Source organism: Mobula birostris, chromosome 1, assembly GCF_030028105.1.
Source record: "Mobula birostris isolate sMobBir1 chromosome 1, sMobBir1.hap1, whole genome shotgun sequence".
Classification (NCBI taxonomy): domain Eukaryota; kingdom Metazoa; phylum Chordata; class Chondrichthyes; order Myliobatiformes; family Myliobatidae; genus Mobula; species Mobula birostris.
Genome location: NC_092370.1, coordinates 247,611,353 through 247,637,233, shown reverse-complemented (window position 1 = coordinate 247,637,233; position 25,881 = coordinate 247,611,353).

Below are 25,881 nucleotides of genomic sequence, written 5' to 3'. Positions count from 1 at the left end.
GAAAGGGGCTTTCCTTCCTCCACTATCAACTCTGCTCTTAAACGCATCTCCCCCATTTCACGTACATCTGCTCTCACTCCATCCTCCCGCCACCCCACTAGGAATAGGGTTCCACTGGTCCTCACCTACCACCCCACCAGCCTCCGGGTCCAACATATTATTCTCCGTAACTTCCGCCACCTCCAATGGGATCCCACCACTAAGCACATCTTTCCCTCCCCTCCCCTCTGCATTCCGCAGGGATTGCTCCCTACACAACTCCCTTGTCCATTCGTCCCCCCCATCCCTCCCCACTGATCTCCCTCCTGGCACTTATCCGTGTAAGCGGAACAAGTGCTACACATGCCCTTACACTTCCTCCCTTACCACCATTCAGGGACCCAAACAGTCCTTCCAGGTGAGGCAACACTTCACCTGTGAGTTGACTGGAGTGATATACTGCGTCCGGTGCTCCCAATGTGGCCTTTTATATATTGGCGAGACCCGACGCAGACTGGGAGACCGCTTTGCTGAACATCTACACTCTGTCCACCAGAGAAAGCAGGATCTCCCAGTGGCCACACATTTTAATTCCACATCCCATTCCCATTCTGACATGTCTATCCACGGCCTCCTCTACTGTAAAGATGAAGCCACACTCAGGTTGGAGGAACAACACCTTATATTCCGTCTGGGTAGCCTCCAACCTGATGGCATGAACATCAACTTCTCTATCTTCCGCTAAGGTCCCACCTCCCCCTCGTACCCCATCTGTTACTTATTTTTATGCACACATTCTTTCTCTCACTCTCCTTTTTCTCCCTCTGTCCCTCTGAATATACCTCTTGCCCATCCTCTGGGTCCCCCCTCCCCCGCTTGTCTTTCTTCCCGGACCTCCTGTCCCATGATCCTCTCGTATCCCCTTTTCCCTATCACTTGTCCAGCTCTTGGCTCCATCCCTCCCCCTCCTGTCTTCTCCTATCATTTTGGATCTCCCCCTCCCCCTCCAACTTTCAAATCCCTTACTCACTCTTCCTTCAGTTAGTCCTGACGAAGGGTCTCGGCCTGAAATGTCGACTGCACCTCTTCCTACAGATGCTGCCTGGCCTGCTGTGTTCACCAGCAACTTTGATGTGTGTTCCTCAGGGCTGCATACTGAGTTCCCTCCTTTACTCCTTCTATACCCATGACTGTGTCACCACCCACAGCTCCAATCTGCTAATTAGATTTACTGATGACACTACACTGATTGGCCTAATCTCAAATAATAATGAGGCAGCCTACAGAGAGGAAGTCATCATCCTGACACAGTGGTGTCAAGAAAACAACCTCTCCCTCAACGTCGCAAAAACAAAGGAGCTGATTGTAGACTACAGGAGGAATGGAGACCAGTTTATCCCTATATACTTTATACTTTATTGTCACCAAACAATTGATACTAGAATGTACAATTATCACAGCAATATTTGATTCTGTGCTTCCCACTCCCTGGATTAAAAATATTAAATATTAAAAATATTAATATTTATAAAATATTAATATTAATATACATCAATGGACCTGGGTTTGAGAGGGTGAACAGCTTCAATTTCCTCAGCATAAACGTCACCGAGGATCGCCTGTCATCTGTACATACTGGCTGTGTAGTGAAAAAGGCACAATAGCGCCTCTTTCACCTCAGATGATTAAAGAAGTTAGGTATGGCCCCCCAAATTCTAAGAACTTTCTATAGGGGCACGATTGAAAGCATCTTGACTGGCTGCATCAGTGCCTGGTATGGGAACTGTATTTCCCTCAATCGCAGGACTCCGCAGAGGGTGGAGCAGACAGTCCAGCACAGATGTAGATTCTGTTCCGGACATTTACAGAGACAGGTGTGTAAAGTGGGCCCGAAGGATCATTGGGGACCCAAGTCACCCCAACCACAAACTGTTCCAGCTGCTACCATCCGGGAAATAATTCCGCAGCATAAAAGCCAGGACCAACAGGCTCCGGGACAGCTTTTTCCACCAGGCCATCAGACTGATTAATTCATGCTGACGCAACTGTATTTCTATGTTGTATCCTGTTGTACGTAATATTTATTATTAATTACTACAGTATAATTGCACATTGCACATTTGAATGGAGACATAATGTAAAGATTTTTACTGCTCATGTATATGAAGGATGTGAGTAATAATAAAGTCAATAAAGTCTATAAAGTCAGTAAACAGCTTGCCGTTCTAGTGTTGAGACTTCGATGGTGACAGGGTATCCATTAGTCTCACAGTCTGAAGGAAGAAACTGTTACCCAGTCTGGCAATCCTGGTCTGGATGCTCCTGGACCTCATGCCAGACAGGCAGTCTTATTCCTAATGCTCCTATACTTCCTTCCTGATGGTAGTGTGTCAAAGAGAATGTGGGGTAGGTGGTAGGGCCCCTGGAGAGTCCTTAAGAGCTTCAGCAGTGTTATTATTCCTATAACTTTTCTCTTCACTCAATCCTGGAACACCTGAAGACCAAACATAAATACATCAAGATGTTCCTTGTCAACTACAGCTCAGCATTCAATACTAACATCCCCTCAAATCTAATCAATAAGCTCCAAGACCTAATATCACTGTGAAACAGGATCCTCGATTTCCTTTTACAGACCCCAGTCAGTTCATCTCCTCCAAAATCACATCAGCATAGGTGCAACACAAGACTTTGTGCTTAGCCTCCTAAAGCTCGTTTTCACTTACGACTGTGAGCCTAAGTACATCTCCACTGCCATATTCCAGTTTACCGATTGTTATAGGCTGAATCAAAGGTGGTGATGCATCACCATACAGGAGGGAGACTGAGAGTCTGGTGTAATGGTGCCATAGCAACAACCTGTCACTCAATGTCAACAAAACCAAAGAGAATGCAGGAGGAGGAAACCAAAAGTCCATGAGCCAGTCCTGGTCAGGGGATCAGAGGTGGAGAGAGTCTGCAACTTTAAATTGCTCAGTGTTATCATTTCACAGGGTCTATCCTAGATCCAGCAGGTAAGGAGACACCAATGCCCTTGAACAGAAAAACCTTCAAAAAGTAGTAGATGCAGCCCAGTCCAACATGAGTAAAGCCCTTCCCACTACTGAGCACCAGCAGGGAAAACTTTCCTCACCCCATCACTAAACTGATTCCACAATCTATCACTTTTAAGGACTCTGGAATTTGTGTTCTCAATAGTTATTGCTTATTTATTTTTTTTTGCATTTCCACTGTTTGTTGTCTAATGCACATTGACCATTTGTCAGTCTCTATTGTCTGTGGCTTTTCATTAGTTCTGTTACATTTCCTAGTACTTACTGCAAATGCGGACAAGAAAATGAATCTCAGAGTTTTATATGATGATATATATGTTTATATTTTGATAATAATTAACTTTGGACATTTGAACTTTGCCATGTTGCTCAATGCCTACTCTGTCACTCATCTGGCTTCTTCAATCGCCTTCTTGCTTGTACTTCTCTGACTGCATCTTCTTATTCTGACATCTTCCCCTTTCCATTCCAGACCTGATGAAGGGTCTCGACCCAAAACATCAACTGTTTATTCATCTCCATAGATACTGCCTGATCGGCTGATTTCCTCCAGCACTTTGTGTGTGTTCAATGTACATTTATTATCAAAGTACGTATGCAGTGTACAACCCGGAAATTCATCTTCCCACAGACAGTCACCAAACAAAGAAACACCATGGAAATCCTTCAGAGAAAACATCAAACACCCAATGCGCATAAAGAAGAACAAATCACACAAACAGCAAAAATCATGAGTGAAACAGAATATAAGACAACAAGCATTAAGCCAGTCTAGGAATATTCAGTTTAGTTCAGTTCAGTTCAAACAAAAGTCTAATTTAATGCAACATCAAAAAAAAAATTTTTTAAAACAAGATGGTGTAGGTTTAATGTGAGAGAACGTGATTTTAGAGGTTTTTTGGGGGGTAAGTTATATTACACAGAAAATCCTTGAACTCACTGCCAGATGGTTAAACACAGATAATTAAGTATCTGTAAGTATAAGTATCCATCAGTAGGCATAGACCAAAAGTTATGGATCTCATGTTGGAAAAGGAGATTAATGGGGGTGAACAAAAAGGTTGACATAGATGAGGTAGGTCAGAGTGCCCACTTTTATGCTGTACAATGCTCTGACTCTATGATGTTATATTAATTTCTGTAAACTGAATTTATCCAGTCATACTGTTCCAGCACCGTAATGGCTTCCACCTAGCATCGTGGAAAATTAGCCAGTACAAATCCAATCTGATCAGTTATTGCTCCATCAGTCTATTCTCAATTACCTGCAGGCAGAGAAGGTGTCATCAAAAGCTCTGTCAAGTGACCCTTATTCACTAATAACCTGTTCATTAATGCTCATTTTGAATTTTGCCAGGAGTATTTAGCCTTAGAACTCATTAAATCCTTAATTCCTAAATCAGAACCAGAATCAGAATTTGGTATAATATCACTGGCATATGTCGTGAAATTTGTTGTTATGTGACAGCAGCACGTTGCAATGCATAAAATATGCCATAAATTGCAGTAAGAAATACATACTGTGCAGAATTAAATAGCCGTGCAAAGAGAGAGGAGAAAAATAGTGAGGTAGATTTTGTGGGTTCATTGTCCATTCAGAAGCTCTTCTTGAAATGTTGAGTGTGTGTCCTCAGGGTCCTGCACCTCAGAGGCAAGAATGTTACCCGCGTACTTGTGATTAGCAAACTTTGACATCCTCTCTTTGTAAAGTAGGTGTGGTGCTGACCATCTCCTGGGCCAATTGAGGCCAAAGAGCAAAGCATCCACTCTGCCTGCTGTCAACAACATTTGGTGCAGTGCGTGTGAACAATTTTAAACAATGTGAGCGTGTCAACCCTTGAAAGCTCAACAATAATCAAGGAGAATGCATTCTAATTTTAAAGATTTCCCTCTTTAAGCATGCTTTCTTTTTAAATCTTTTTATTAATTTTCCAAAATTATAAGCAGAATAACAATATTGATACAGAGAGATTGGAATAATCTTATTGTTGATAAACATGTACAAAAAAGACTTCAAATAATACAGGTGTAATAGACTTCCAAACTCTTAATATAGTTAATCATAGAGAAAAAAGAAATAAAAAGAAAACAAATGCAAAGAAAAAACCCCCCAAAAAACAAAAAGAAATAAAACTAAATACTAAACCCAAAAAGAAAGCAAACGGAACAAAACAAGGCTAGACCAATGTCTTAATTCGGATACATTCAATAATGTCGTCAACTCCGCTCCTCTATTCGTATATTTTAAGTTAATAAAAAGGAATTGGAAAAGGTCGAATTACATCATATGAAAATGTTGAATAAATGGTTTCCAAGTCTCTTCAAATTTAACCAAAGGATCAAAAATGTCACTTCTAATTTTTTCTAAATTTAAACATGATATAGTTTGGCAAAACCATTGAGATGTGGTAGGAGGGTTGGTCTCCTTCCAGTTCCATAAAATGGATCTTCTGGCCATTAAAGTAACAAATGCGATCATCCGACAGGCTGAAGAGGATAAAAATCTATGTTCTGTCATGGCAAACCAAAACTTGCCAAAAATTAGGATGGGGCTGTAAGTCAAAACGCAAAACTATTGAAATATCTTTCCAGAATTTTTCCAAGAGAGGGCAGGACCAAAACATATGAGTCAAGGAAGCCACCTCAGAGTGACATCTGTCACAGATAGGGTTTATATTGGAATAAAAACAAGTTAGTTTATTTTTAGACATATGCACTACTTTAAATTGTATTAGTGTATGTTTGGCACGTATAGAGGAAGAACTAACCAATTGAAAAATTCTATCCCATTTCTCTATAGGTAGGCCAAGTTGAAGTTCCCTTTCCCATTCATTTTTAATTTTATCAGATATGCCTGGCTGTAATTTCATAATTATATCATAAATAGTTGCTATTAATCCCTTCTGAAAGGGATTTCAACTGAAAATTTTATCGATGACATTAGTAGGGTGTGAAATCCGGAAGGTAGGCAGCGTGGTATTTAAAAAGTTTCTTATTTGTAGATATCTAAAAAAATGGGATCTGGGCAAATTAAATTTATTAGATAACTGTTCAAAAGACATGAAATAGTTAATCAGAAATAAGTCACGGAAACATGTTATACCCTTCATTTTCCATATCAAAAAGGCTTGATCCAAAACCGAGGGTTGAAAAAAAATTAGATATAATAGGGCTTGATAATATAAATTTGTTGAAACCAAAAAATTTACGAAATTGAAACCATATTCATAATATATGTTTAATTATTGGATTAACCATTTGTTTATTCAATTTAGATAATACAAAAGGAAGTGAAGTTCCTAAAATGGAAGCTAAAGAAAACCCCTGTACAGAGTGGCCTTCAAGGTTTACCCATTGTGGACTTGGAGTTATATTCCAATCTTGTGTCCAAAATATTAAATATCAAATATTAATTGCCCAATAATAGAACCTTAAATTTGGCAATGCTAAACTTTCCTGGACTTCTGTAAATATTTTTTACTTAACCTGGGATTTTTATTCTGCCATATGTAGGAGGAAATTTTAGAATCGATAGTATCAAAAAAAGATTTAGGAATAAAAATTGGTACCGCTTGGAGTAGCATGCTTTAACTAATTGATTACTAATTTAAGTAGTTTGGCACAGATTAGATGGGTCAAAGATCCTAATCTAGTGCTGCAGTATTCTGTGTTCAAAGATCCATGCTAACTACTACTTGTACTGATCTCATAAGTACACTTTGGTATTTCAAGAGGAATAGAATATAAAAGCAAGGATGTAATGTTGAGGATTTACAAAGCACTGGTGAAGCCTCACTTGGACTATTGTGAGCAGTTTTGGGCCCCTTATCTAAGAAAGGATGTGCTGATGTTGGAGAGAGTTCAAAGGAGGTTCACAAAAATGATTTTAGGATTGAAAGGCTTGTCAAGTGCTGAGGGCTTGATGGCTCTGGGCCTGTACTCTCTAGAATTCAGAAGAATGAGTGGTGGCTGAATTGATATCTATTGACTGTTGAAAGGCCTCAATAGTGTTGATATGGAGAGGATGTTTCCTGTGGTGGTGGAGTCTAAGACCAGAGGGCACAGCCTCAGAATAGAGGGGCATCTTTTTATAACGGAAATGAGGAGGAATTTCTTTATCCATAGAGTGGTGAATCTGTGGAATTGGCTGCCACAGGCAGCTGTGGAGGCCATTTTATTAGGGATATTTAAGGTAGAGGATGATAGGTTCTTGATTATTCAGGGCATGAAGGGATAGGGGGAGAAGGTAGGAGATCGGGGTTGAGAGGGAAAATGAATCAGCCATGATGGAATTGCAGAGCAGACTCGATGGGTCAAATGTCCTAATTCTGCTTCTATGTCTTATTTTCAATTGGTACATTTCCCGGTCTTCGTGCACGTCAGAATATCTCATCGCATACAACATGAAAGTACCTGGCGGGAAGGTAATTTTGATTTGCTATTGTATGCCACAGCATCCTGGAGAGTGGGACTAGCTGAATTTCTCATGTAGGCAGCCAGGGTGACCTCCATGGACCAAATGGCATTCTTTTAGTCGTGCAATCTCTCAAGTCTGGTAGTATGTTCACCTAAGATGGGGGCTCCCAAAATTTTTTGTGCCAATGAGCCCTTATCACCAACTGAAGGGTCTATGGACCCCTGCCCTACGGGCTGTCTATTTGTGGGTCCTCAGGTGGCTGTCGAGACCAGTCTGGGATCCACATGTTCTAGTGTCATGTTGACACAAGTAAGTGGTGGTTGTGGTTAGTGATTGGGTATTTTGGTTGTTCAATCTCTTCTTCCATAGCTGCCGCTTGTTCTCTGCGACACAGCGAAGGTTACTCACGTGCACTACAGTTCCCTCTTGAACAGATTTCCTTCAGGTGTATCCATTCAAAGCAATGCCTTCCCAGCTTTTAGGTGTAATTTTGAATTTCTTCAGGCTGTTTTTTGATGTTACCTTTGAGTTTTTTCTTTGCCCACTAGGGGCTCACTGACCTCCCCTCAGCTGGGAGTAAAGGATCTTTCTGGGAAGACGAGAGTAAGTCATCCAGATCACATGACCTGTCAATCAGAGTTGGTGTTGCTCTTTCGTGGTGGAGATGATGTTTATGTTGGCTTCCTCCAGTATGCTGGTGTTAGTGAGTCTGTCCTTCCAGATGATAGAACATAGAATATAGAAATCTACAGCACATCACAGGCCCTTCAGCCCACAATGTTGTGCCAACCATGTAAACTATTTTAGAAACTGCCTAGAATTTCCGTAGTGCATAGTCCTCTATTTTTCTAAGCTTCATATACCTATCTAAGAGTCTCTTAACTGACCCTATTGTATCTCCCTCTACCACAGTTCCACGCACCCACCACTCTCTGCGTGAAAATCCCCTTTGTACCAACTTCTAAGCACCTTAAAACTATACCCCCTCATGTTAGTTATTTCAGCCCTCAGTAAAAGGCTCTGGCCTTTTGATCAATGCCTCTCATCATCTTATACACCTCTATCAGTTCACCTCTCATCCTCCGTCGCTCCAAAGAGAAAAGGCCAAGTTTAATCAACCTGTTCTCATAAGGCATGCTCTCTAAACCAGGCAACAGCCTTGTAAGTCTCCTCATTGTCCTCTATATAGTATCCATACCCTTCCTTAGTGAGGTGACCAGATCTGAACCGATCCTCAAGATCTTTTGTAAAATCGTTCATTTTATCATGATAATGTAAATCAATATTATATCAACAAAGGGTGTGCAAGCTAAATGGATTAGCATGGTTCAAGATAGGGAACAGGATAGCGCCATGCTCTGTTCTCTGATATCCACCGTCAGGGGTCCCCACCACTCAGACCATACTTTGTTCTCTGATAACCACCGTCAGCGGTCCCCAACACTCAGACAATGTCTCGTCTCTGATATCCACCATCAGGGATTCCCACCACTCAGACCATGCTCTGTTCTCTGATATCCACTGTCAAAGGTCCCTACCACTCAGACCATGTCTCGTCTCTGATATCTACGGTCAGGGGTATCCATCACCCAGACCATACTCTGTTCTCTGATATCCACCGTCAGGGATTCTCACCACCCAGGCCATTCTCTCCTCTCTGACATCCATCATCAGGGATTCTCACAACCAGGCCATGCACTTGTCTCTGATATCCACCAATCAGGCCATGCTCTCTTCTCACTGCTGTCATCAGGTAGAAGGTACAAGAGCCTCATGACTCACACCACCAGGCTCAGGAGCAGTTGCTACCCCTCAACCATCAGGCTCTTGAACAAAGGGTATAAATGCACTCAATTACCCCATTAATTGAGATGTTCTCACAACCAATGACCTCACTTTAAGGACTCTTTATCTCATTATCTCATGTTCTTATTTTGTATTGCTATTTATTTATATTTGCATTTGCACAGTTGGTTGTCTTCTGCACTCTGGTTGATCTTTCATTGATCCCTGTTATAATTATTATTTTATAGATTTGCTGAGTATCCCCATAGAAAATGAATCTCTGGGTCGTACGTAGTGATACGTACTCTGGTAATAAAATTTATTTCAAACTTTGAACCCAGCACATATTAAATAAACGTGTTGTGGATACTATTCACTACATCATAGAAAACAGCCACCCGTGACACACTTCATGTGGCCTGAGTAAGAGAACCAAGACTGCACCTTCCCTGTAGCTGTGCACTTCATTCTGCATTCTGTTATTGTTTTACCTCGTTACTACCTCAATGTACTATAGTAATGAATTGATCAGTATGGACTGTATGTAAGCCATACTGCTCCTCGGTATGTGACAATAATAGACACATTTTATCAATTTACCAATTTTCTGTGGCAGTAATTACTACAATCTGCAATAGCAGGACAGTTTTATTTTCATCAGAAACAAGATGTTCAGATGATTCTCCAACTTTTTCCCATTTTTTTTTCCATAAGGTAGCAATTGTCACATTTCTACAGAACCAGGAAGAAAGATTTTCGATTAGCAGTCATCATGATTTAAGCTTAGCTGGGTGGCTTGCTTCCATGAGGTAGATGGGTCGCTACATAATGGATATCTCCTTCCCCTTCCTACCCCAACAGCTGAATGACACTGGGGGGCATTTATTTTCAAGTAAGAGTGATATGAAACTATTACCTCAATTATCCACCCAATGACGCAATCATTTATCCTCATTACCATGTTAAAGACCAATATTGGAAAAAAGCATGCAAAGAGAAAACAGACGCTTCTCTAAATGTTGAACTGACTTTCCTACTTAAGTTTCTTGCAGGAATGTCCAACAGATTATTTTTAAAATTATGAAAAATCAAGGTAAGCCGAATGTCCATTGCATGCACGAGGATCTAGTGTTGGTCTGACTTTCTCCACAGAAAGGTTGCACTGGAGAACAGTGAACTATCAGCACACATACCTTCCCAAAAGTAATCTTCAATGAATCTCAAGCACCTATGAGCATCAAAACAGCTGATTAGGAGTATTTGAGGAGAAAGAGAATTCATTTTTCAATGCTCTATTACTCTGTAACTTCATGACACCTTGCTTCATTGGGCACCATGGTAACGTAGCAGTTAGTGCGACATGACAAATCTTGGGTGTCAGAGTTTAGAGTTCAATACCAGCATCCGATGTAAGGAATCTGCACAACCTCCCCATGGAATGTGTGTTTCCTCTGGGTGCTCCTGTTTCCTCCCACAGTCCAAAGTCGAATTAGTCAGTCAGTTAATTGGTCATTGTAAATTCTTCAATGATTTGGATAGGCTTAAATAGATGGGTTGCTAGGCAGTGAGGTTGGTGGGGCTGGAAGGGCCTGTTCTGCACTGGGTTATCTCTAAATAAATAGGTAGATACAGTACTGTGCAAAAGTCTTAGATATATACGTAATTTTATGTATTGCACTGTAATGCTGCTGCAAAAAAACAACAAATTTCATGACATGTGCGAGTGATGATAAACCTGATTCTGAGATGGGTCTCTCTTGTGGACTGAGAGTGGAGGAAGGAGGAGAGGGAGAGAGAAAGGGAGAGGGAGGGAGCTGGAAGCACCAGAGAGACATTTTGTGGATCAATAAACCAATTGTTTGAAATTAAATAACCTTTCCTGGTGTCTCAGGGCTGGGTGTATTTGCACCCATGCCAACTCCATCCGGGCAAGTCCTTCTCTGCCTCCACCCTTGCCATTCCCAGCATGCTTTGCTCCTGCCAGATTTACAAACTAACTCTCTGATCCACATTGACAAATTCAGTACTGTGCAAGTTTTAGGACCCTAGCAATACACAGTATATGTGCCTAAGACTTTTGCACAGTGCTGTAAATAAATAAATATATAAATAAATAACATGATCCCTGTCATATTATATTTGTAGAAAATATGTTGAAAAGTATGCAATTTTCTTCCCTTTTTGCACAGAGCTGGAATGTAATCTGTTCAGTTTCTAAACGTCGACAGAAGTGATGTTGTATCGGGCACACTAAAGCACTTTACATTCTTTTTAGCTGCAGTGTGCAAATCACAAATCTTAACCATCCGAAATGATAATGTGGAGCATTAGTCTCAGTTTAAATCCGCAGGCTTGAAGGCTTTTCTGATCTATTAATCCAATTCCCATTTAACTAATCACAGAAGTATGCCTGCTCCTTCTATAATTACTGATCATTAATGAAATCTCGGGAATACGGTGCTTTAAGACATGGTGTCGTGAAACATGATGCGGTTTGCTAGCTGGTAGTTATGAAGGGAGGCAGGAGCTATTTCGCTCCCCTCCAAGTACCCGAGCGAATAGCAATATCGACATAAGACTGTAAAGAAGATAAATTATTCAAAGAGTTAATTGTATCCATCGGTCTGTGCAAACTGATAAAAATAAACAACTCTCAGCTGTTGAAAGAAAATGATTTTTACATCATTCTGCAAAAATCTTCACAACTGATTAGCTGAGCGGAAATTCCAGATCAAATTATTGATTTTAATATATTTTCTATAAAATGTGTATCCATACAAATAAAACAATATTGGTTTTAAAATTTACAATGACAATTCTAGACTTCTTACCATTAATAAATCTGTTTTCCCTTAATCCACTCCAAAAATAGGCATTTTCTCCCCAGTTTACCATTTCCATCTGTCTCCTTCTGCTGCGAACGCACTGCCCACGTTACTGTAGAACACTAAAGCTCTGAAGCAGATCCCTAAACCAGCCAGCCTTGACAGACAACTGTGCATGTCACCAACGTCTTGTTGCGTTGGCAGATGGAGAGAAAGTAATAGATGAGCCTAATTTATGCCTTCTAGCAGAACATTTTCTGGATGAAACTTGATTTTGTCCCCACCCTCCTCATTGCCCAACCAATCGCCCTTGATCCACTGCAACACACACATAAAATGCTGGAAGAATTCAGCTGGCCGGGCAGCATATATGGAAATGAGAAAACAGCTGATGTTTCAGTCTCAGACCTTTCTTCCTTTGCCCAAAAAAGATATACCAACTCAACAGCATCCGGAAAACAAGCTTCAGAACTTGCTGCATGGGAATACTTTGGGCATATCACTCAGTTTTTGTTTGTAGGATGGAAATAGAATAATAATTACAACACATTCAGCCCATTGTACCCATTGCAGAGCATGCTCATGTTACCCTCTTTGTTACCCTATAACCCTGCGTCACATCCATTGAGTTATTTGCAGAGGTTGGATAGGCTAGGACTTTAACCCTTGGAGCGTAGGAGACTGAGAGGTGAGGTCATAGAATTGCATAAAGTCATGAGGAGCGTAGGTGGGATGAATACACTCTGCTTTTATTTTCCCTCCCCAAGGAGTGATGAGAGACCTAAGCAAGGATAGCCAGGACCCAAGTACTTGAGGATCCAAGACTAGAACTGAGACGCATATGAAACTGAGACAAGGACAGGGTTCTAAACTAGATGCTAGACAAGACTCCAAAGTAGAGCTGGCAACTGAGCAGCGAAACTCAGTTCAGGTGCTCTTTAAATATTAATATCCTGGCACCAAAACATAGCCTCCAATTAGTGGAATGGGTCTGGATCTTTAAAGAGGCCATGCCAGCTAACCCTATTCTGGAGAGTCAGAAAGTCTAAACCCTGAAAGCTAGTGCAGTTGGATGCATATTGTAACACATGACTGAGAAATCAAGAATTAAAGGACATAATTTTAAGCTGAGAATGGAAAGATTTAATAGACAGTTCAGGGGGATTTTTTTACACAAAAGCCAGTATCTAAGTAGAATGAGCTTCTCGAGGAAGTGTTTGAGGCAAGAGCAAGAACAGAAACTGGAGTGTCTAGAACATTAAAGGCCAAATATTGGGAAATGCATCTTGTGTGGATGGGGCATTTTGGTCAGCAATCTCTTTCCATGTTATAGAGTACTGTGCAAAAGTCTCCGGCATTTACCATATACATAGCTAGGGTGCCTAAGACCTTTGTACAGTATTGTATTTGTCAACATGGAGCGGAGGGCGAGTTTGTAAATCTGGCAGGAGCAAAGGATGATGGGAATGGCGAGTGTGGAGCACTGTGGGACAGATGACAGAAAAGGAGTTCTAGGTGCAGGGGGTGGCATGGGTGCAGACACACCCAGCCCTGAGACACCAGGCAAGGTTATTTGATTCCAAATAATTAGTTTATTGATCATTATGTGGCAGCCCGCACACGTGGGACTCGAACCGCCATTGGGAGCCGCAGGCAGACACGTGGTAGCGCGTTTGGAACTACGTGCTCAGGGCGGACCTTCTGGGGCAGTCTGACGTCATGTCCACCTTGCGGGTCGCAGGGGCCCATGGGAGGGGAGATTTAAGCGCGCGATTGTGAATCAGTAAAGGCATTCTGAGTTCAGCTCTCTCTGCCTCCGTGTGTTTCTTTAGTAGCGCGTTTGCTAAGCTGATGCCACGCGGTATTACTACGTGGTCAGCACACTCGACCAGGAGACGACAGGCTGGATCACCGACTTCCTACACCAGCCACCAACGGAGGACGGGTACACGAAGCTTAAGGCACTCCTGATCCGTACCTTCAGACTCTCCCACCGCGAACAGGCCGCGCAGTTCCTACACATGGACGGCCTGGGCGACCGCACGCCATCCGGGCTCATGAATGATATGCTGCGCTCATGGACGGCCATAAGCTGTGCCTTTTATTTGAACAGTTGTTCCTCGAGCAAATGCCAGAGGACATTCGCCCCCTCCTCGCGAGTGAGGATTTCAGCGACCCACGTAGGGTCGCGGCTAAAGAAGACGAACTTTGGCAGAGCAAGCAGCCTGGAGTAGCCTCCATTGGCCTAGCCACGATTGCGCGCCCCAAAGCTCAGGTCCCACAACCGAAGCCGTCGAGACCCACGGGGGAAAAAGACGAAAGTTCGGAACAACGGTGTTTCTATCACCAAAGATGGGGCTCAGGCGCGTGCTGCTGCCGTCCACCATGTGCTTTTCCGGGAAATGCCGGGGCCAGCCGTCGCTAATGGCTACGACGGCTGGCCACCGAGACAGACTCCTGTACCTCTGGGACCGACACTCTGGGCAGCGCTTCCTGGTAGACACCAGGGCCGAAGTCAGCGTACTCCCCCCTCGAACATGGACACTTGTAACACGGTCTCAGGCCCCGAGATCACCACTGCAAATGGCACTAGTATTCGGACGTACGGTTCCCGAACTATCTCACTGCATTTCAGGTCCAGCTGTTTCACTTGGACTCTCACGTTGGCAGCGTGTCACAGCCACTACTAGGGGCAGATTTCCTACCAGCCCACTGCCTCCTGGTCAACCTAAAAGGCTGGCATTTGGTCCACGCCGAGACGTTCCAGACTTTCCAGCTTGGAGAAGCCAAGCCACCAGCCGTCCACCTGAATTCTGTGACCCTCTCAGGTAACAAATTCGCCAGGGTGTTGGCGGAATTCCCCTCCATAGCCACCCTGCAGTTCTCCATGGCCGACCCCTACTCGCCCCCTCGAACATGGACACTCGTAACGCAGTCCCAGGCCCCGAACTCACCGCTGCAAATGGCACCAGTATTCCGACGTACCCCACAGTTCTCCATGGCCAACCCCAAAAACGGCGTGCAGCACCACATCCCCACGCAAGGACCGCCGCTGCACGCCTGAGCTCGCAGCCTCCCACCCGACAAGCTCTACCTCGCCAAGCAGGAGTTCAGTAAGGTGGGAGAGATGGGAATCGTACGCTGCTCAGACAGCCCATGGGCATCCCCGCTGCACATGGTGCCCAACTCCGCAGGAAGATGGAGGACCTGCGGAGACTACAGAAGATTCAATGACGCCACAACCACCGACAGATACCCGGTACCCCACATCCAGGACTTCACGGCGAACCTGCTCAGAGCGACCATCTTCTCGAAAATCGACCTGGTCAGGGGATACCATCAGATCCCAGTGCACCCCGACAACATGCCCAAGACAGCCCTCATCACCCCGTTCGGCTTGTTCGAATTCCTGAGGATGCCTTTTGGTCTCACGAATGCAGCCCAAACTTTTCAAAGGCTCACGGACTCGGTGGGACGCGGCCTGGATTTCGTTGTCATCTACTTGGACGATATCCTGGTGGCCAGCAGTTCGCACCAAGAGTACGTGGCACATTTGCGTCAGCTCTGCCAACACCTGAGCGACCACGGACTGGCAATCAATCTGGCGAAGTGCCAGTTCGGGCTGACGGAGATCGACTTCTTGGGCCACAGAGTCAACTGACATGGCGCAGTTCCCCTGCCGGACAAGATCCAGGCCATCCGCCAGTTCCCCAAGCCCAGCACGGTCAAGAGCCTGCAGGAGTTCGTAGGGATGGTCAACTTTTATCATCGGTTCGTGCCGACGGCGGAACGCATCATGAGACCCTTGTTCAGCCTGATGGCCGGCAAAGCCAACAAAGTGGCATGGGACGCGGAGTCCACGGAGGCGTTCGAGCAGGCCAAGGAGGTGCTGGCAAAGGCGGTCCTCCCAGTACACCCGAGAGTCGATGTACCCACGACACTCACAGTCGACGCTTCCGACACGGCAGTCGGCGGAGTCCTGGAGCAGCTCGTTGAGGTCCAGTGGCGACCACTCGCTTTCTTCAGCCCGCACCTACGGCCACCAGAGGTGAAGTACAGTGCTTTCGACAGAGAGTTGCTAGCACTCTACCTGGCTGTCCGGCATTTCCGGTACTTCCTCGAGGGAAGGGAGTTCACCGTGTATACAGACCACAAGCCCCTCTCCTTCGCACTGGCCAAGCCATCGGACCCATGGTCGGCTCGGCAGCAGAGGCACCTGTCTTTTATATCAGAATTCACCACGGACGTCCGCCACATCGCAGAGAAGAACAACGTCGTCACCAACACACTGTCTCGCCCCTGTCTCCACTCAGTGGGCATATCATCCTCAGGAATACACTACGCAGCACTGGCAGAACCACAACGGTCGGACACCCGAGATCCCGGCTTACCGCACCACTGCTTCGGGGCTCCAGTTGGAGGACGTCTCCATCGGCCTGGCAGCGGATCGACTCCTGTGCGATGTGTCTACCGGCAAACCCCGACCCGTGGTACCAGCAGCATGGAGGCGCCGGGTGTTCGAAACGCTGCACGACCTGGCCCACCCGTCCATCCGGGCGTCCGTCAAGCTGGTAGCGGACAGATTCGTCTGGCACGGTTTGTGCAAACAGGTTGGACACTGGGCCAGGACCTGCGTACACTGCCAGACCGCCAAAGTCCAGCGGCACGTGAAGGCTCCCCTCCAGCAGTTCCAGCCGATGCACAGGAGGTTCCAACACATCCACGTGGACATCGTCGGCCCCCTGCCAGTCTCCCGGGGCGCCAGGTATATTTTTACCATGGTAGACAGGTTCACCAGATGGCCGGAAGCCCTACCGCTCGCAGACACGTCCACTGAGTCCTGCGCCAGGACGCTCATTGCAAACTGGATCACCAGGTTTGGCCTCCCAATGGACATCACCTCCGACAGAGGGGCGCAGTTCACATCTGGTTTGTGGACAGCACTGGCGCAGCTCCTGGGCACCCAGCTGCATCACACCACAGCGTACCATCCCCAGTCCAACGGTTTGGTACAGCGATTCCAGTGGCATCTCAAGTCGGCCCTGATGGCATGCCTCAGGGGCCCCAACGGGACAGATGAGCTTCCCTGGGTCCTACTGGGCATCCGCACAGCCCCCAAGGAGGACCTGGACACCTCCTCGGCAGAATTGGTCTACGGTGCCCCCCTGACGGTTCCAGGCGAGTTCGTACCAGAGGCCCGAGGTTCGGAAGAAACTCCAGCAGCGGTGCTAACGAGGCTGCGGGACAAGGTAGGGACCCTGGCACCGGTCCCGACCTCCAGGCGTGGTCCCACGCCATCCTTCAGCCCTACAGACCTCGGAGACTGTGAGTATGTTTTCACTCGCAGGAGCATGCACAGGTCACCTCTACAGCAGCTGTACGAGGGACCCTTCAGGGTGATCCAGCACAATGGAGCCACGTGTGTCGTGAAGGTGGGTGGCCGGGAAGAGACTTTTACAGTGGACCACCTCAAACTGGCGCACTTGGACATTCAGCAACCAGCGAGGGTACCCGCACCGCTCCAGCGAGGCCGGCCACCCAGGCAAGCCACACAGACTGGCCGTTACTGGGGAGCTGGTGCGGCGGCCTGCACTCGCGGGACTCGAACCGCCATCGGAAGACGCGAGCAGACCCGGGGTAGTGCATTTGGAACTACTTTTTCGGGGCGGACCTTCCGGGAACAGTCTGACATCACGTCCGCCCATGGGAGGGGAGATTTAAGCGTGCGATTTTGAATCAGTAAAAGCATTCTGAGTTCAGCTCTCTCTGCCTCCGTGTGTTTCTTTAGTAGCGCGTTTGCGCACGACTAAAATTACATAATATTTCTCTGGTGCTTCCTGCTCCCTCCCCTCTCCCTTCCCCTTTTCCCAACCACGATTCCCCTCTCCCTGCCCCCTTCCCACTCTCAGTCCACAATAGAGACCCAGATCAGAATCAGGTTTATCATCACTCACATAGGTCATGAAGTTTGTGTTTTTTTTAAGCATCAGTACAGTGTAATACATAAATTACTACAGTACTGAGCAAAATTCTTAGGTTCCCGTACTATATACATATATTTGCCTAAGACCTCTTGCACAGTACTGTATTTATTTTATTTATTTAGAGAGACAGCCTGGATAAAGTCCTTCTAGCCTAACAAGTTGTGTTGCCGGGCAACACACCTATTTAACCCTAGCCTGATCACAGGACAATTTACAATGACCAATTAACCTGCTGACTGTTACATTTTTGGGCTGTGGAAGAACATTGGAGCAATCAAAATAAACACACGCAGCAGATGATTCCAGTGAAATACTTTGTCTCCATAAGGAAGAGGTGCATATACAGTATTCTTATTTTTAATTTTCCTGACCTAGACCCAAGGCTCAGAAATGCAATGCTGAGCATTTACACACTGAACGTGTGGTCACTGATAATGGTGAAATAGCAACTTTTCCTGCTGTATGGAAACCACAAGAACATGCCTGTCTCTTTATCAGGCACTAAATCAAACTTAAGAGATGAAAGACCTACTTCTCCATGCACTGAGACACTCAAGCAAATGGAAAAGAAAAATAATGCTGAAAATATCACTGATGATCAGAACTAGGTTTAATATCACTGGCATATTTGGTAAAATTTGTTGTTTTGCAGCAGCGGTACAGTGTATAAATTACAATAAGAAATATATAGAAACATAGATAACCTACAGCACAATACAGGCTCTTCAGCCCACAAAGTTGTGCCGAACATGTCCTTACCTTAGAAATTACTAGACTTCCCCATAGCCCTCTATTTTTCTAAGCTCCATGTACCTATCCAAAAGTCTCTTAAAAGAACCTATCGTATCCGCCTCCACCACCGTTGCTGGCAGCCCATTCCACGTACTCACCACTCTCTGAGTAAAAAACTTAGCCCTGACATCACCTCTGTACCTACTCCCCAGCACTTTAAACCTGTGTCCTCTTATGGCAACCATTTCAGCCCTGGGAAAGAGCCTCTGACTATCCACACAATCAATGCCTCTCATCATCTTAAACACCTCTATCAGGTCACCTCTCATCCTCTGTCACTCCAAGGAGAAAAGGCCAAGTTCACTCAACCTGTTTTCATAAGGCATGCTCCCCAATCCAGGCAACATCCTTGTAAATCTCCTCTGCATCCTTTCTATGGCTTCTACATCCTTCCTGTAGTGAGGCAACCAGAACTGAGCACAGTACCCCAAGTGGAGTCTGACCAGGGTCCTATATAACTGCAACATTACCTCTCGACTCCTAAACTTAATCCCATGATTGACGAAGACCAACGCACCGTACGCCTTCTTAATCACAGCATCAACCTGCACAGCTGCTTTGAGCGTCCGATGGACTCAGACCCCAAGATCCCTCTGATCCTTCACACTGCCAAGAGTCTTACCATTAACTGCCATCATATTTGAGCTGCCAAAATGAACTACTTCACACTTATCCGGGTTGAACCCCATCTGCCACTTCTCAGCCCTGTTTTGCATCTTATCAATGTCCCGCTGTAACCTCTGACAGCCCTCAACACTATCCACAACACCCCCAACCTTTGTGTCATCAGCAAACTTACTAACCCATCCCTCCACTTCCTCATCCAGGTCATTTATAAAATTCACGAACAGTAAGGGTTCCAGAACAGATCCCTGAGGAGCACCACTGGTCACCAACCTCCATGCAGAATATGACCTGTTTACAACCACTCTTTGCCTGCTGTGGGCAAGCCAGTTCTGGATCCACAAAGCAATGTCCCCTTGGATCCCATGCCTCCTTACTTTCTCAATAAGTCTTGCATGGGGTACCTTATCAAATGCCTTGCTGAAATCCATATACACTACATCATCTGCTCTGCCTTCATCAATGTGTTTAGTCACATCCTCAAAAAATTCAATCAGGCTCGTAAGGCACGACCTGCCCTTGACAAAGTCATGCTGACTATTCCTAATCATATTATACCTCTCCAAATGTTCATAAATCCTGCATCTCAGAATCTTCTCCACCAACTTACCAACCACTGAAGTAAGACTCACTGGTCTATAATTTCCTGGGCTACCTTTACTCCCTTTCTTGAATAGAGGAACAACATCTACAACCCTCCAATCCTCTGTAACCTCGCCCGTCCCCATTGATAATTCAAAGACCATCGCCAGAGGCTCAGCAATCTCCTCCCTTGCCTCCCACAGTAGCCTGGGGTACATCTCATCTAGTCCTGATGACTTATCCAACTTAATGCTTTCCAAAAGCTCCAGCACATCCTCTTTCTTAATATCTACATACTCAAGCTTTTCAGTCTGCTGTAAATCAGCACTACAATCGCCAAGATCCTTTTCCATTGTGAATACTGAAGTAAAGTATTCATTAAGTACCTTTGCTATTTCCTCCGGTTCCATACACACTTTCCCATTGTCGCAATTGATAGGACCTATTCTTTCACATCTTATCCTCTTGCTCGCCACATACTTGTAGAATGCCTTGGGGTTTTCCTTAATCCTGCCCGCCAAGGCCTTCTCATGGCCCCTTCTGGCTTTCCTAATTTTCTTTATAAGCTCCTTCCTGTTAGCCTTATAATCTTCTAGATCCCTAACATTACCTAACTCTCTGAACCTTCTGTAAGCTTTTCTTTTCTTCTTGACTAGATTTATTAAAGCCTTTGCACACCACGGTTCCTGTACCCTACCCATAACTTCCCTGTCTCATTGGAACGTACCTATGCAGAACTCCACACAAATATCCTCTGAACATTTGCCACATTTCTTCCGTTCTTTTTTCCTGAGAACATCTGTTCCCAATTTAAGCTTCCAATTTCCTGCCTGATAGCTTCATAATTCCCCTTTCTCCAATTAAACGCTCTTCTAACTTATCTGTTCCTATCTCTCTCCAATGCTATTGTGAAGGAGATAGAATTATGATCACTATCTTCAAAATGCTCTCCCACCAAGAGATCTGACACCTGACCAGGTTCATTTCCTAATATAATCAAGTACAGTCTCTCCTCTTGTAGGCTTATCTGCACATTGTGTCAAGAAACCTTCCTGAGCACACCTAACAAACTCCACCCCATCTAAACCCCTTGCTCTAGGGAGATGCCAATCGATATTTGGGAAATTAAGATGTGTGTGTTTGTGTGTGTGTGTGTGTGTGTGTGTGTGTGTGTGTATATGTGTGTGATATGTGTGTGTGTATACATATTAAAACAAATAAGCAGTGCAAGAAGAAAGGGAAAAGTACTGAGGTAATGTTCATGTGTTCGTTGTCCATTCAGAAATTTATTAACTAGGGTGTGTACGTACATTAGCGGTCTGGGGTTCATTTGAGGACTTGGTGTGCATTGCTTGGGACTTAGGGAATTAATCAGATATTGTTTGACAGGTGAGGTGGGTGAATATCCTTTCCTCTTTCCTTTAGATGCTCTTTGTGGAGTTCATTATGGAAAGAAGGGCACCGGGTCTGTCACACCCACACAAGGAGGCCTCTTGTCAATTGATGATGTACTGCCGCTGACTTCTGCAATGGAAGAGTATATTCATTATCCTGACACCTGAAGGTAACTGAATGAAAGCTACTATTGTGATGGAGGATGGTGGTTGTTTTTGAGTATCCGTGGGGCGGGGGAGGGGTGTAATAGTATAAAACAGCATCTACAGCAAGTATACTGGGAGCAGATGTTTGTGAGTAAGATGATGGCTGACAAGTGAGAGCCTTTTAAAAGTGAGTTCAAGGTCAGTAGATTTTGAAAAAGGTAAAGGCAAATATGGCAAAGACTGAAAATTGGGTTATATTGGATACTTGGATTTGATCAGCAAAGGATTGAAACTTATATTAGCCATGGGCCATAGGGATTGAGGGAGTCTCTTGAGCAATGTACAGACTGTACGAGGAATCTTAAGAATGGAGATAATAAGGCAAAAAGGGACCATGAAATTTCCTTGGCAATTAAGATTAAGTAGAATTGCAACGTATTCTAAGCATACCTAAAACTTTGACAAACTTCTATAGATGTGTGGTGGAGAATATACTGACTGGTTGCATCACAGTCAGGTATGGAAACACTAATACCTTTGATTGGAAAAACTTACAAAAAGTAGTGGATACGGCCCAGTCCCTCATGGGTAAAACGCTCCCCACCACTGAGCACACCTACATGGAGCACTGTCACAGGAAAGCAAAATCAATTGTCAGAGGCTCCTACCACACAGGTCATGCTCTCTTTTCACTACTGCCATCAAGAAGAAGGTACAGTAGCCATAGAACCAGGTTCAGGAACAGTTACTACCCCTCAGCCACCAGACTCTTAAACCAGAGGGGATAGCTTCACTCAACTTCACTCACCCCGATACCGACTTGAAAACCTACAAACTCACTTTCAGAGACTCTTCAATTCATGTTTTTGATATTTATTGCTTAGGTATTTATTATTATTATTACTATTATTTTCTTTTCCTTTTTGCATTTGCACATTGTTTCTTTGTCTGCTTTTGTTGATTGTGGCTTTTTGTTGATTCTATTGTGTTTTTTTGTATCTCGGGTGGATGCCTGCAAGAAAATGAATCTCAGAGTAGTGTATGCAACATATATTGGTGTGACTTTGTAGACTTTAATAATAAACTTACTTCAAACTTTGGTGCATCACAAGAAAGATGGTGGTCAGGGAAAGGTACCAAGCGGGTATTGATGTGTGGAACCAGGTAATGTGAACAAGATACTAAATGAATACCCCTCCAGAGAGAAGAGCACGGGAGATAGTGTGAGTTCAGCGAAGGGTATGCAAATAAACTGGAGCAGATCAGAATGAAGAAAGACAAAGTGTTAGAGTCATAGGATACATACGGGTTGATAAATCCCTTGGATCAGATGGGGTCAATCCTAGGTTGCTATGGGATAACAGGGCTCCTAACAGTGAGCTCATCGAGACTAAACAATAACTAACAAGAACAACAAGTGTTGCCACAGTGGTGTATGGACTAGTGCAACATGATTACAGCTCAGAGTGTCTGAGTTCAGAGTTGGCACCCTCGAACATATGGGTCTCCTCCAGTTGCTCCGGTTTCCTCCCACCGTCCAATTGACATAGCGGTTAGTAGGTTAATTTGTCATTGTAAATTGTCCTGTGATTCAGCTGGGTTTACATCGATAGGTTGCTAGGCGATGTGGCTTGTTGGGCCAGAAGGCCTTTCCCGACCACCCCCATTCTTGTGATATACCAAAGTTTGAAGTAAATTTATCATCAAAGTACATATATTCGGTATGTCACCATATACTACCCTGAGATTCATTTTCTCCGGGCATTCACAGTAAATACATAGAAACACAATAGAACAATGAAAACCATGCACAACAAAGACAGACAACCAATGTGCACATGACGACAAACCATGCAAATACAAAAATAAAAAAAATAAGAATAATAAATAAATATGCAATACATCTGGAGAACATGAGTTGTAGAGTCTTTGAAAGTGAGTCTTTTGGTTGAAGGATCAGTATTGGGGTGAGTGAAGTTGAGTTACTCTCTGTATCTCTAAATCAGGGGTTCTAAACTCTCTTTATGCCATGGACCACTACCATTTATTTACCAAGGGGTTCATGATCCGCAGGTTGGGAACCCCTACCGTAACTAAAATAAAAATAAATAACATACAAGCTGAGATGATAACAGTAAGGAACATTAATTAAGCCTGAATAGTTCACCCTAAATCTCATGCACATTTATTTTACATTTGGAATAGACAGCATAATTCAACATTGGTTGGTATTCTAGGCTAATGATCTCGGAGACTTCAGTTCAAATCCTGCCATGATACCTTGAAATGTTGAATAACCACAAGATGCTGGAAATCCGGAGAAACATGCACAAAATGCTTCAGGAACTCAGCAGGTCAGACAGCATCTATGGAAATGAATAAACAGTTGATGATTCAAGCAGAGGCCCTTCAGCAGTCTTGATGGGTTTTTCTTTGGTTACAGTGGATGACCTTCTGTGCCTTGCCATACCCTTCACGCTCCACAGAGCTTTGCAGTACTGTCTTCCTGGCTATTGGATCTCACTGTTGATCTCATCCCCCAGTTGGCTGGAGTTGACTTCACATGCTAGGACAGGCTTATCCCTATCTCACCAGGGTATGAGGCCTGCCAGCTAACCTCACCTGGTTTAACGGGGAGCAGCCACTGTCACACGGAGACAGCTACTGGAGCCACAGGTGAGATCTGAGTGTCCAGTGGAGCCCAGAGGAGAGTGAGCTGCCCCAAAATAGACACAACAACCCCATTCACCAGAGGTGATACCCCACTCTTGACACTCCATACACCCCACTTTCTGAAATATAAAAGAGGAGATTTGAGATATATTAGGATTTTTCAGAGGGAGCGGAGGGAGAGAAAGAATTCAGCTGTTGCGAACATCAAGGATACGGTTCAGAAATACCTTCTTACTCATACCATTTAGGAGAAAATCAAGGACAACTTCACACAAATAGTTACACAACTGAACTCTCATCGGTAAAGATCCGGAGATACTGGCTCAATCAATAACTTTATTTTCAGAATGATATATTTTTATAGCTGAAGTTATCAAGGCTTACTGTGCTACGGTGAATAACCAGTGTTGGGATAGATATCAGCCCTGATCTCATTAAATGGCAGGACACGTCTGAGAGGTTAAGTGGCCTTCTGCTGTTAAATACTTTGTGAATAGATTATTGTTTTACTGTCATCTAGGCAATAAAATAAACAAAAGATGTTTTATAAAACTCAAAAACAGTTACTTTCCCCAAGTAGTGAGGCTGATCAACACCTCCACTAACTAACCCTCCCTCTACACTCACCAACACCACTACTTTATCATTTCCTGCCAGTCACCTTATGTACAGACACCCCTGTGCTGAGCGTCGCTTTATGGACATATAATCAATCTATGGGTATAAGCTATCTTATGTATTTATATTATTGTGGTTTCATTATTATTATTATTATTATTATTATGTTCTTTATCTTATAATTTTTTGTGTTGCATCAGATCTGGAGTAACAGTTATTTCATTTTCCTTCACACTTCTGCACTGGAGATGACAATAAACAATTCTTTTATTTATTGAGATACAGTGAGGAATAAGCCCTTCTGGCTCTTTGAGCTGCACCCTGTAACCCCCAATTTAACCCAAGTCTAGTTATGGGACAATTTACAATGACCGATTAATTTACCGACTGGCACGCCTTTGGACTTTGAGGGGAAACCAGGGCACCTGGAGAAAACCATGCATTCCACAGGGAGGGTATACAGACTCCTAACAGACAGCAGCAGAATTGAACTCTGAGCTCCGATGCCCCAAGCGGTGGTAGTGTCGTGCTAACCACTGTGCTGTCATAGAGTCCATCTTGGATAAATGGGCACAGGAGATCCAGCAACTCGTGGTTCCTTTCTGATAAAAGATATTGTCAGAGAACAAATAGCACAATTGTAAATATGGCCAAACAATTTGCTAAAGTAGTTCTGCCCACAGGGGTTGAGGAATCACAGGAGAAAGGAATGGATAATTCAGGAAACACCAGAAGTGAAGCCTTTGAAAATTTAATGTCTCTGTATACCTTTCTGCTGTTTGTTCCTCCTTCCTCCAAGGACATAACTTCTGACAGAAATTGCAAGGACCCCACTGGTGGGCATTTATGAACTAATCTATACAGTTTTGTTCTTCAAACTTGAAAATGCAGTGTAGAGATGGATTCACAGGATGACACAGGTTAGAATCTCCACACAAGAATTGCAAAAATCTATCCAGATGTGTGCAAAGTGCACTCAGCAACAACATCTAGATGACAAAACTCCCC